At 42.7% G+C, this 8,758-nt stretch overlaps 1 protein-coding gene across 4 annotated transcripts in view; it reads right to left on the bottom strand.

Moving 5' to 3' along the window:
• Nucleotides 1-5,605, bottom strand: part of LOC115471837 (dimethylaniline monooxygenase [N-oxide-forming] 5-like) — a 92,236-nt gene extending 86,631 nt beyond the window's left edge. Inside the window, exon 1 of one of the 4 annotated variants that reach the window (XM_030205697.1) lies at nucleotides 5,497-5,605. The gene's annotated coding sequence lies outside the window, so the exon portion shown is untranslated. The other 3 variants (XM_030205696.1, XM_030205693.1, XM_030205700.1) reach the window with 3 other exon arrangements.
• Between the last annotated feature and the right edge of the window lie 3,153 nt (nucleotides 5,606-8,758).

Here is an 8,758-nt window from a genome sequence, read left to right on the forward strand (position 1 = left end):
TGTCTCCAAGGATCTATTATAGAAATCTTTAAGAGGGCCCACCAGAACCTCTTTGAGCTCCTTCAGTAGCCTTGGATGTATCTTATCCGGTTCATGCTTTTTCCACTTTCAGTTTTTCCAGTTTTTCATAAACACTTTCTTCCATGAATAGGGAGACCCTCACAGTCTAAACTGTGTGTGTGTGTGTGGGGGGGGGGGGGGTAATAACATTGAGGTTGAGGGCAGTAAAGGTATGGAAAGGAGAAGGTGATATGGAAAGTAAGGGTGGGAGGGGGGAAGAGTGACTAGGTGAATGGTAAGGTTTAGGCAGGCTAGCAAGAAGGTGAAGAAAGGTGATTGGCTAGTTAAGGGTGATGAGGATTGGTGGAAATATAGAGTGGAATAGATGTGGAAAAAGGTTTTGGCAGTTTAGAATTATTAGGTGGGTGGGTAGGAGTGGGTGAGGGTGGATAAGGTTTAAGGTTTTTGATCCCTCCCTGCCCACCCATTTTGGTGGTAGGTGTTTTAATTTTAAGGAGAAGGTTTAGTTAGATATGGGTTTTACAAGGGGAGGGGTGGGAGGGAGTGGAGGTGGAGGATGGGAGATCAGTAGCAGCTTGTAGGTGATTGGGCCTGTTCTATGGGAATAAAGAGGCACCAGAGGCGGTTAAGTGAATATTTGTTAACGATATTGGATGGAAAATAACTCGTGGGCGGAACCACCACGAGTAAAATGTGGCTTGACGGCACCGTAAGTCACATGGGTTAAAGGGGGTAATGTGGGGAAAGTTTGAGCCAGTTTCGTTACCGAATGGCTTAGCACTATTAAATCGCTCTGGGAAGTTTAACAGGGTGATAAAGGATTTGTATGTTGTTAAGGAAAGGTTAAGTTGTGGAATTGAGTTTTATATTGCTATGTGGTGAATAAAGCTGCAGCCAAATTTTATTCCAAATAAAGTGTTGTTGTGTTATTTAAATATATTAGGATTTGAAGGGTAATAGACTGACTGATGTGTGAATGTCAATGTTATGCAATATCTACTCCACTCCCATATATGTATTTGTCAACCAACAGAAGTCCTTCTCTAGGATTTTCTCTTGTGAAAGTATTTGTTTAGTATGGCCACCTTTTCCTCATCATTCTCCACTTATCTGTTCTCAGCAGCTTCCAATTCCATTTCTAGCCTTCCTTCTTTCCCCAATGTACCTGAAAAAGTCTTGTCACCTCTTTTTATGCCTCTAGTTGTTTTTCTTCTGCTTGCACTTATGCCAGCTATATTTCTCTCTTCACTTTGAGTTTTATGCAGTATTCTTTTCTGTGTTCTTCTGTACTTCATAGATACGACCCGTTTTGCCATTATTCTTTCAGACACTTGTTTGGTAAAACATTTAGGTTCCTTTTCCTCTTGCTTTTGTTTACTTTCCTTACAAAAAGATCCCTTGTCATTTTTATTGCTCCTCTCAGCTTGGGCCATTGACTTTCCACTTCTTATATCCTCCCATTCTGATAGTTCTTTCCTCAAGTACTGTCTCATTTTACTACAGTAAGCATGTTTGAAATCCAGGACTTTGAGTTTTGTGTGTCTACACTCTTCTTTAGCTCCTATATCAAACCATATGATGTATGATCACTTCTGCCTAGGGGAGCACCCACCCGGACTTTAGACACATTTTCCCTATTTGTGAGAATGAAATCCAGCGTTGACTCTTTGGTGAGTTCTATCACAATTTGCCTGAGGAAGGTACTTTGAAAGGCATCCACTACCAATCTACTTCTCTCCGATTCTGCAGATGGAACACCCCAATCTCACCTTTCATGCCCAGTCTTTGGATATCTATAACTAGATCTTTGTCCAGATTTTCTGCTTGTGTCGGAGGTCTGAAGACAACAAGTTCCATCTTCGCTCTCCAAGATAATCCATATCATTTCCTCCTTTCCGAAGTTGCCCTGAATTTCAGCTGCCTTTATGTTGTTTTTCACGTACAGTGCTACCTTTTCAGCCAGCTCTATCCTTCCTAAAGAGGTTATAGCAGTGGCGTTCCTAGGGGGGGGGGGCGGTGGGTGCGGTCCGCCCCGGGTGCACGCCGCTGGGGAGGTGCTGCACACCTGTCCGCTAGGTTCGTTCTGTGTTCCCTCTGCCCCGGAACAGGTTACTTCCTGTTCTGGGGCAGAGGGAGCATGGAAACAAACAAAGCGGACAGGCGCGTGGCACCCCCCCCCAGCGGCGTGCACCCAGGGGGGGTTTCCTTCGCCAGAGGGGGGGCGCGCTGCTCCCGGAGGGGGCAGGGTGCATTGGCGATCTGCCCCGGGTGTCAGCCCCCCCTAGGAATGCCACTGGGTTATAGCCAAGTATGGTTGCATGGGAGGCATTAAACTATATCTCTCTGATAACAACAAGATCTAAGTCTGCCTCTAACATCAGGGCTTGAAGATCCTGCATTTTGTTGCTCAGACTGCGAGCATTTGTGCTCATTACTTTCCAGCTATAGTTTATTGACGCTCTCACCTTTTTTCATAGCTTTTTGCCTAGTTTCCCCTTCTGCTTGATTGCTGATAAATGATTTGCTAAAATGCTTTAAATTTATTGTTTTCCCCACTGTTGTCCAAGTCTTGTTTTTGCTACTGATGACTTCTTGAACTCACCTGGTTCTGTTTGCCACCCCAACCCTCTAGCTTAAATATTTGGAAATATATTGACTGAATTTCTCACCAAAGATCCTCTATCCTGCCAAAGAGAGATGTAGGCCATCATTACAGTATAGCCTTTTGCTTCTTCATGTATTGCCCCACCTCCAATGTATCTAAAACCCAGTGGCGTAGGAAGGGGGGGGCGGTGGGGCGGTCCGCCCCGGGTGCACGCCGCTGGGGGGTGTCAGCGCCTCGCTGGTTCCTTGCTCTCTGTGCCCCGGGGGCTCCTCAGTTTGCAGGCACAGATGGTTGCTAAAGAAAGCGCAGACCTGACAAATTGTTTGTAACATCCCTAATATATCTCGGGAACACACCAAGGTGGACCAACAAACAGGGGGGCCCTCTTACCAAGCCACAGTAGGCTCTACGCATGTGCAGCGTGTGCCAAAACTAGACTACAGCCAGCCCAGTGTGCCCCCTAGTGGTAATTTCAGATTTGGCATGCGCCCGTAATGCCTGGCTGATTTTTTATTTATTTCCTCCCATGAGTGCCATTTCTGGAGGTAATCAGCAGTTGGCGCGTGCCGACCAGTCACTGCACGTGTACCACGTGAGCCCTTACCACTAGATCAATGGGTGGCATTAAGGGCTCAGACTGGTTTTGGACGCATGCTGGTTTCAGTTTTACCGCATGCCCTTTTCCTATCAAAAAGCCCTTTTTTGCAGATGCATTAAAAACTGGCCCAGCGCACGCCCAAAACACGCACCTATACTGCCGCAGGCCACTTTTTACCATGGCTTAGTAAAAGGACTCCAGGTTGAGGGCCACTGTTGTAGAGAAGTATGCATTATATAATATTCAAAGCCCTATTTAATCACAATATGCTGTATAGAAATTTATAGTACACAGTAATCTGTAGCAGTGGTTTTCAAAGTCCTCAGGGACCACCTAGACAAATGGATTTTCAGGAGCTCTACAATGAATAAGCAGTAGCACTGGCCTATACTACAGTATATAGAACTCCTCCATCTCCAAACAAAAGTACACTGAAGTATATGTCGTACCACACTGTGACTCCTCCTGTGTAGAAGGATATAGTATACATTATTCATTATATCACCTGATCCTCCCTATACAATACTATATTAAATACGTGTGACACAATACTCTGACCCCTCCCTAATCACTGCTCTGTATAAAAGTATAGTACATATTAGGCCAAAGAACATTAGGCCAGATGAAGGTCACACAGCAAATATTTATTTAAAAATAACCCCAACATGGCCACGTTTCACACCAAGGCTGCATTAGGGTAACACCAGTAGGGGTTGTAAACCAACTCTCCCCTATTAGCCATATTATTTCCACACAGCAGATCAGCAATTTCTCCTTCAGAGTAACAGCATCTACATCTCAAACAAGCAGTCTGCCATAATGTGCACAGCTGCAAGTATTTATTTGGAAATGGGTAGTACATATTAGGGCCCAATATTCTGCCAGCAGTGGGCAGCGTGTTTGCCCTATACAATGACTGCCATTGAATATCCGGGTTTATTTTGGTTGCTAAAAAGTTAACTGGCTACACTGATATAACCAGTTAACTTTTTAGCTATTTAAGAAGCTTGTTTTGACCGCTCAACATAACCGGTTAGGTGCTAAATATCCTCACCTAACTGGCTATATCACGTGATATAGCCAGTTAGCGGAATATTCAGCAAGAGATAACCGGTTATCTCCTGCTGAATATTTGCGGTTTGGCGCTTAAACCCTATTTAACCGGCCAGGAGCCATTCCTGACCGGTTAAACAGTTTTGAATATTGTCGGGGTTGGGGGGGGGGGGGATTAGTCTATATTATTTATCACCCATACAATACTATGTCAAAGTATATATTATACAGTATTCTGACCCCTCCTTAATGTTCATGCATGACATATAGTTCAATATAGTATTGTAGAGTATAGTCTAATTATACAGGTTAGAATAATGTATAACATGCAGTTCAGTACTGTACTGCACTAGGAGGGATAACTTACATATACTGTACTGTAGTCTCTAGTACATTACCCACCCTTCCCTATACAATGCTATATCAAAGTATATGTCAAATTGATTAGAGCGTGACAATTCGTTTTGACATAAACTTTGGAGAAGGATGGGTAATATATATTATGGACTACTGTTTACTATATTTTTATATTAGTACACATCACCCATCCCTGCCCGTACAATACTATACCAAAGTATATGTCATGTAGTATTCTGCCCCCTTCCTACTCAACGCTATATTGTACATAAGTATATAGTAGTTGATAATATGTAACATCTCTCTCTTCCTATATAATACTATACTGAAGTTTATCATACAGTACTGACTTCTCCTTAATTTTGTCATGTATAGAAGGCTATAGTACATGGTACTCTACAGTATATATAGCACCCAACCCTCCCCATTTTGTACTTATGGAAGAAAGCTTCAAGAATTTACATGGCTCCAATCCAACGTGAAAATCTGTTGAAGAATCTATTTTATAGAAGTGTAAATGGAATCCACTTTCTTGAAGTAGATTTCACCTGATTATTTTTCCATTCACTGAGAAAGAAATGCACAATTTCTCCTTGTAGTAGTTTTCTGTCACCAAGGTAAGTCGTTCTGTTCTTGTCACTGTTCCATATTAATAGAAAATGATTCTTCTGGCTCAATTCTTATGGACTTCCGCTGTATTTTCAAGCTTTAAAAACTCATCCCACTTGCAGAAAAGGAGAGAAATACAGTGTTTCATATTCCACAACAAAGAAAAAAAAATGAAACTGATATTGTTCAGTAACTCATTATGCAATAAGAATCTCAGAGCTGTATCTGTCTCATACCACAGTAGGGCACTTGCCTAAGTTTGTTCTGGGCTGGCTTCTCTGAATGCGCATACCCTGTCCTCAGAAAATCTTATTTCATGTACTTCACTTCCAGCAAGTCAGTTACTGCTAAACCAATAGGAAGAACTCTGAATGGTTTCCAAAAATGTATCCTTACTGGCCTATGATTGTAATGAATTGGGGGGGGGGGGGGGGAGGAGGAGGGAAGGAGGGAGGGAGGGAGGGGAAGGCTATACCAGCCATAAATCAGGCTCTGGAGCTGTTTTTGTTTTAACAGCAAATACAGCTGGCCTTAAGAAGTCAGAGAAGGGGAGGATGTTCTCTACCCCCTCAGATCTCTTCAGAACCTTTCTAAATTTTGCTGGGTTTTTGCTTTTTGAATTTTACGGCATTAAGAGAAACACAAATTCACACATTTTTTGTGAGCAGTTTGTGGATTAAATATTAATGTGTTCATCCAATTAAATGGATAATTTATTAAGCAAAGAGTAAAAGAGTAGCCTTGTGGTTAGACCATAAGACTGGGTGAGACCCATAGCAAGCCAGGGTTCAAATTCCACTGGTACTCTTGTGGCCTTGTACAAGTCATTTTCCCTCCCCCCCACCCCTTTCCTAGAGGCAGGGAAATTTTTTACTGTGCCTGAAAATAACACCCCCTTGAGGCTGCCACTGAAAGTGCATGAGATAAATCAGACTCCAATATATTGTCCTGCTGAATCATCCCATGTTAACTGTGATGTACTATGGGCTTGGTTGCTTTTTTCTAATAACTAGAAAGTTGTAAATTACTAAGTAGAAAGTTTTAAGCTGTATGGAAGTACATTTTGTGAGATCCAAGAAAATTTCCCCTTCATTAATAAACTGCACAAGCTTATTATACAACTACTAATACAAGAAGCTGGATCTGCAACCAGTACAAAGGTATTCATTTTCAGTGTACCACAAATGGTCCGGGTTTTCAGCAAATTGTAAAGGGGTGTTAATAATAAAATTTTACCCAATTTTGGAGGACTTTTGGGCTCATTTTCGAAAGAGAAGGACGTCCATCTTTCGACATAAATCGGAAGATGGACGTCCTTCTCCCAGAGACGTCCAAATCGGTATAATCAAAACTCGATTTAGGACGTCTCCAACTGCATTCCGTCGCAAGGACAGCCAAAGTTCAAGGGGGCATGTCGGAGGCATAGCGAAGGCAGGACTTGGGCGTGCCTAACATTTGGACGTCATTGACCCATAATTGAAAAAAACAAGGACGTTCCTGACGAACACTTGGACGTTTTCACCTGGACCTGTTTTTCTTACGACTAAGGCACAAAAAGGTGCCTGAAATGACCAGATGACCACCAGAGAGAATCAGGGATGGACAGGGACAGCCTGAAGAGGATCTCTAGACAAAAGTAAAACTGGAAAAGGTGCAGCGAAGGGCGACAAAAATGATAGTGGGGATGGGATGACTTCCCTATGAAGAAAGACTAAGGAGGCTAGGGCTTTTCAGTTTGGAGAAGAGACGGCTGAGGTGAGACATGATAGAGGTATATAAAATAATGAGTGAAGTGGAACAGGTGGATGTGAAGCGTCTGTTCATGCTTTCCAAAAATATCAGGACTAGGGGGCATGCTATGAAACTACAGTGTAGTAAATTTAAAACAAATAGGAGAAAAGTTTTCTTCACCCAACGCGTAATTAAACTCAGAAATTCGTTGCCGGAGAATGTAGTGAAGGCGGTTAGCTTGACAGAGTTTAAAAAGGGGTTGGACGGTTTCCTAAAGGACAATTCCATAGACCGCTACTAAATGGACTTGGGAAAAATCCACAATTTCGGAAATAACTTGTATAAAATGTTTGTACGTTTGAGTAGCTTGCCAGGTGCCCTTGACCTGAATTGGCCGCTGCCGGGGACAGGATGCTGGGCTCTATGGACCTTTGATCTTTTCCCAGTATGGCATGTACTTATGTACTTATGTCTCTGACCTCAGGTTAATTAAATTTAATTTTTGGGGGGTCATTTTTGGTGGTAAATGTTTGGGCTTTGGAAAATCTAAAATCTTCTTTTTATGGTCGGGGTGTCCTCTTTAGATGGGCTTGGGTGTTTAAGAGTTTTAAAATTTATTTTTAACGGTTATTTTTGTTATTCTACGTACAGAGTGCCTAACGCCGTTTAGGATGCAGATTTTTGGAATCCAATGGTGACACCCACAAGCGTAAAATTAATTTAACCCTTGCTGAAAGTTTGGAAAGCTTTGTTAAATTTCAGTGTTGGTTTTTGAGTGAAATTGTGTAAGATGATAACAGAAAGTGATTTTTAAAATTTAAAACATGGTCTAGATTGTACTCTACATGACTTGGGCATCTGTGTGATTTTTATTTAAATTTTGTATAATTTTGACTATGTTGTGTGAAGAAAAGTACTTTTCCCATTGAAATCAATAAAAAAATGAGTTTAAAGATGGCAATTTTGCTAAGGGTCCATGAGTGAAAAAACAGTAAACATTCCATGCACTTGTGCCTGATTGGCTTTGGAGGGTCATGTGGCCCCAGCTGACAACCTGTTGCCTGGGTAATGGCAGTTATAACCAGAGTTGCCATGTGCGCAGGAAAGTGTGGAATCGCCCCCTTGGGAATTTTTCAAAAGTCACCGAGTAGCGACCAGGGCCCACAGGTTGGTGTGTTTTTCCCCTCGCCCTCCTATTGGTCAAATTTTACTAATAGAAGGGCGAGGGAGGCAGGATCCAACCGACTTTTAAAATGTTTCTCTCCCCCCCGGGCACAAAGACTCATCGTCTCATCTGGCTCTGACTCGTCTCTCATCATCATCTCACTCTCCCCGGCAGTGTCCAGAAAAGAGGAAAAGGAGGGATCTCAAGTGGGCCTATCTGAGAAGGTTCATGTGAACTGGGAGTTGGAGTCCGAGGAAGCTGCCAAGAAGAATACTACTACTACTACTACTACAATTTAGCATTTCTATAGCGCTACAAGGCATACGCAGCGCTGCACAAACATAGAAGAAAGATAGTCCCTGCTCAAAGAGCTTACAATCTAATAAGAGCAGGTAGGGAAAAAAGGCATGGAGAAGTGGCAGACAAAATGGGGAGGAGGAATATGAGGGGAGACACTAAGGTAGACTGGACCCTGGGGAGGGGAATGGAAGGAAAGACAGGGAGGAAGGGGAGAGAGACATTCTTCGAGAGAATGAGGAAGTGGAGGGGAGGGGGTTGGGGAAAAGGGAAGTGTAAGAGCCCTTGGAGGGAAGGGGGCAAATGCTATGGATGATAAGTT

This window comes from Microcaecilia unicolor, chromosome 6 (genome assembly GCF_901765095.1).
Source record: "Microcaecilia unicolor chromosome 6, aMicUni1.1, whole genome shotgun sequence".
Taxonomy (NCBI): domain Eukaryota; kingdom Metazoa; phylum Chordata; class Amphibia; order Gymnophiona; family Siphonopidae; genus Microcaecilia; species Microcaecilia unicolor.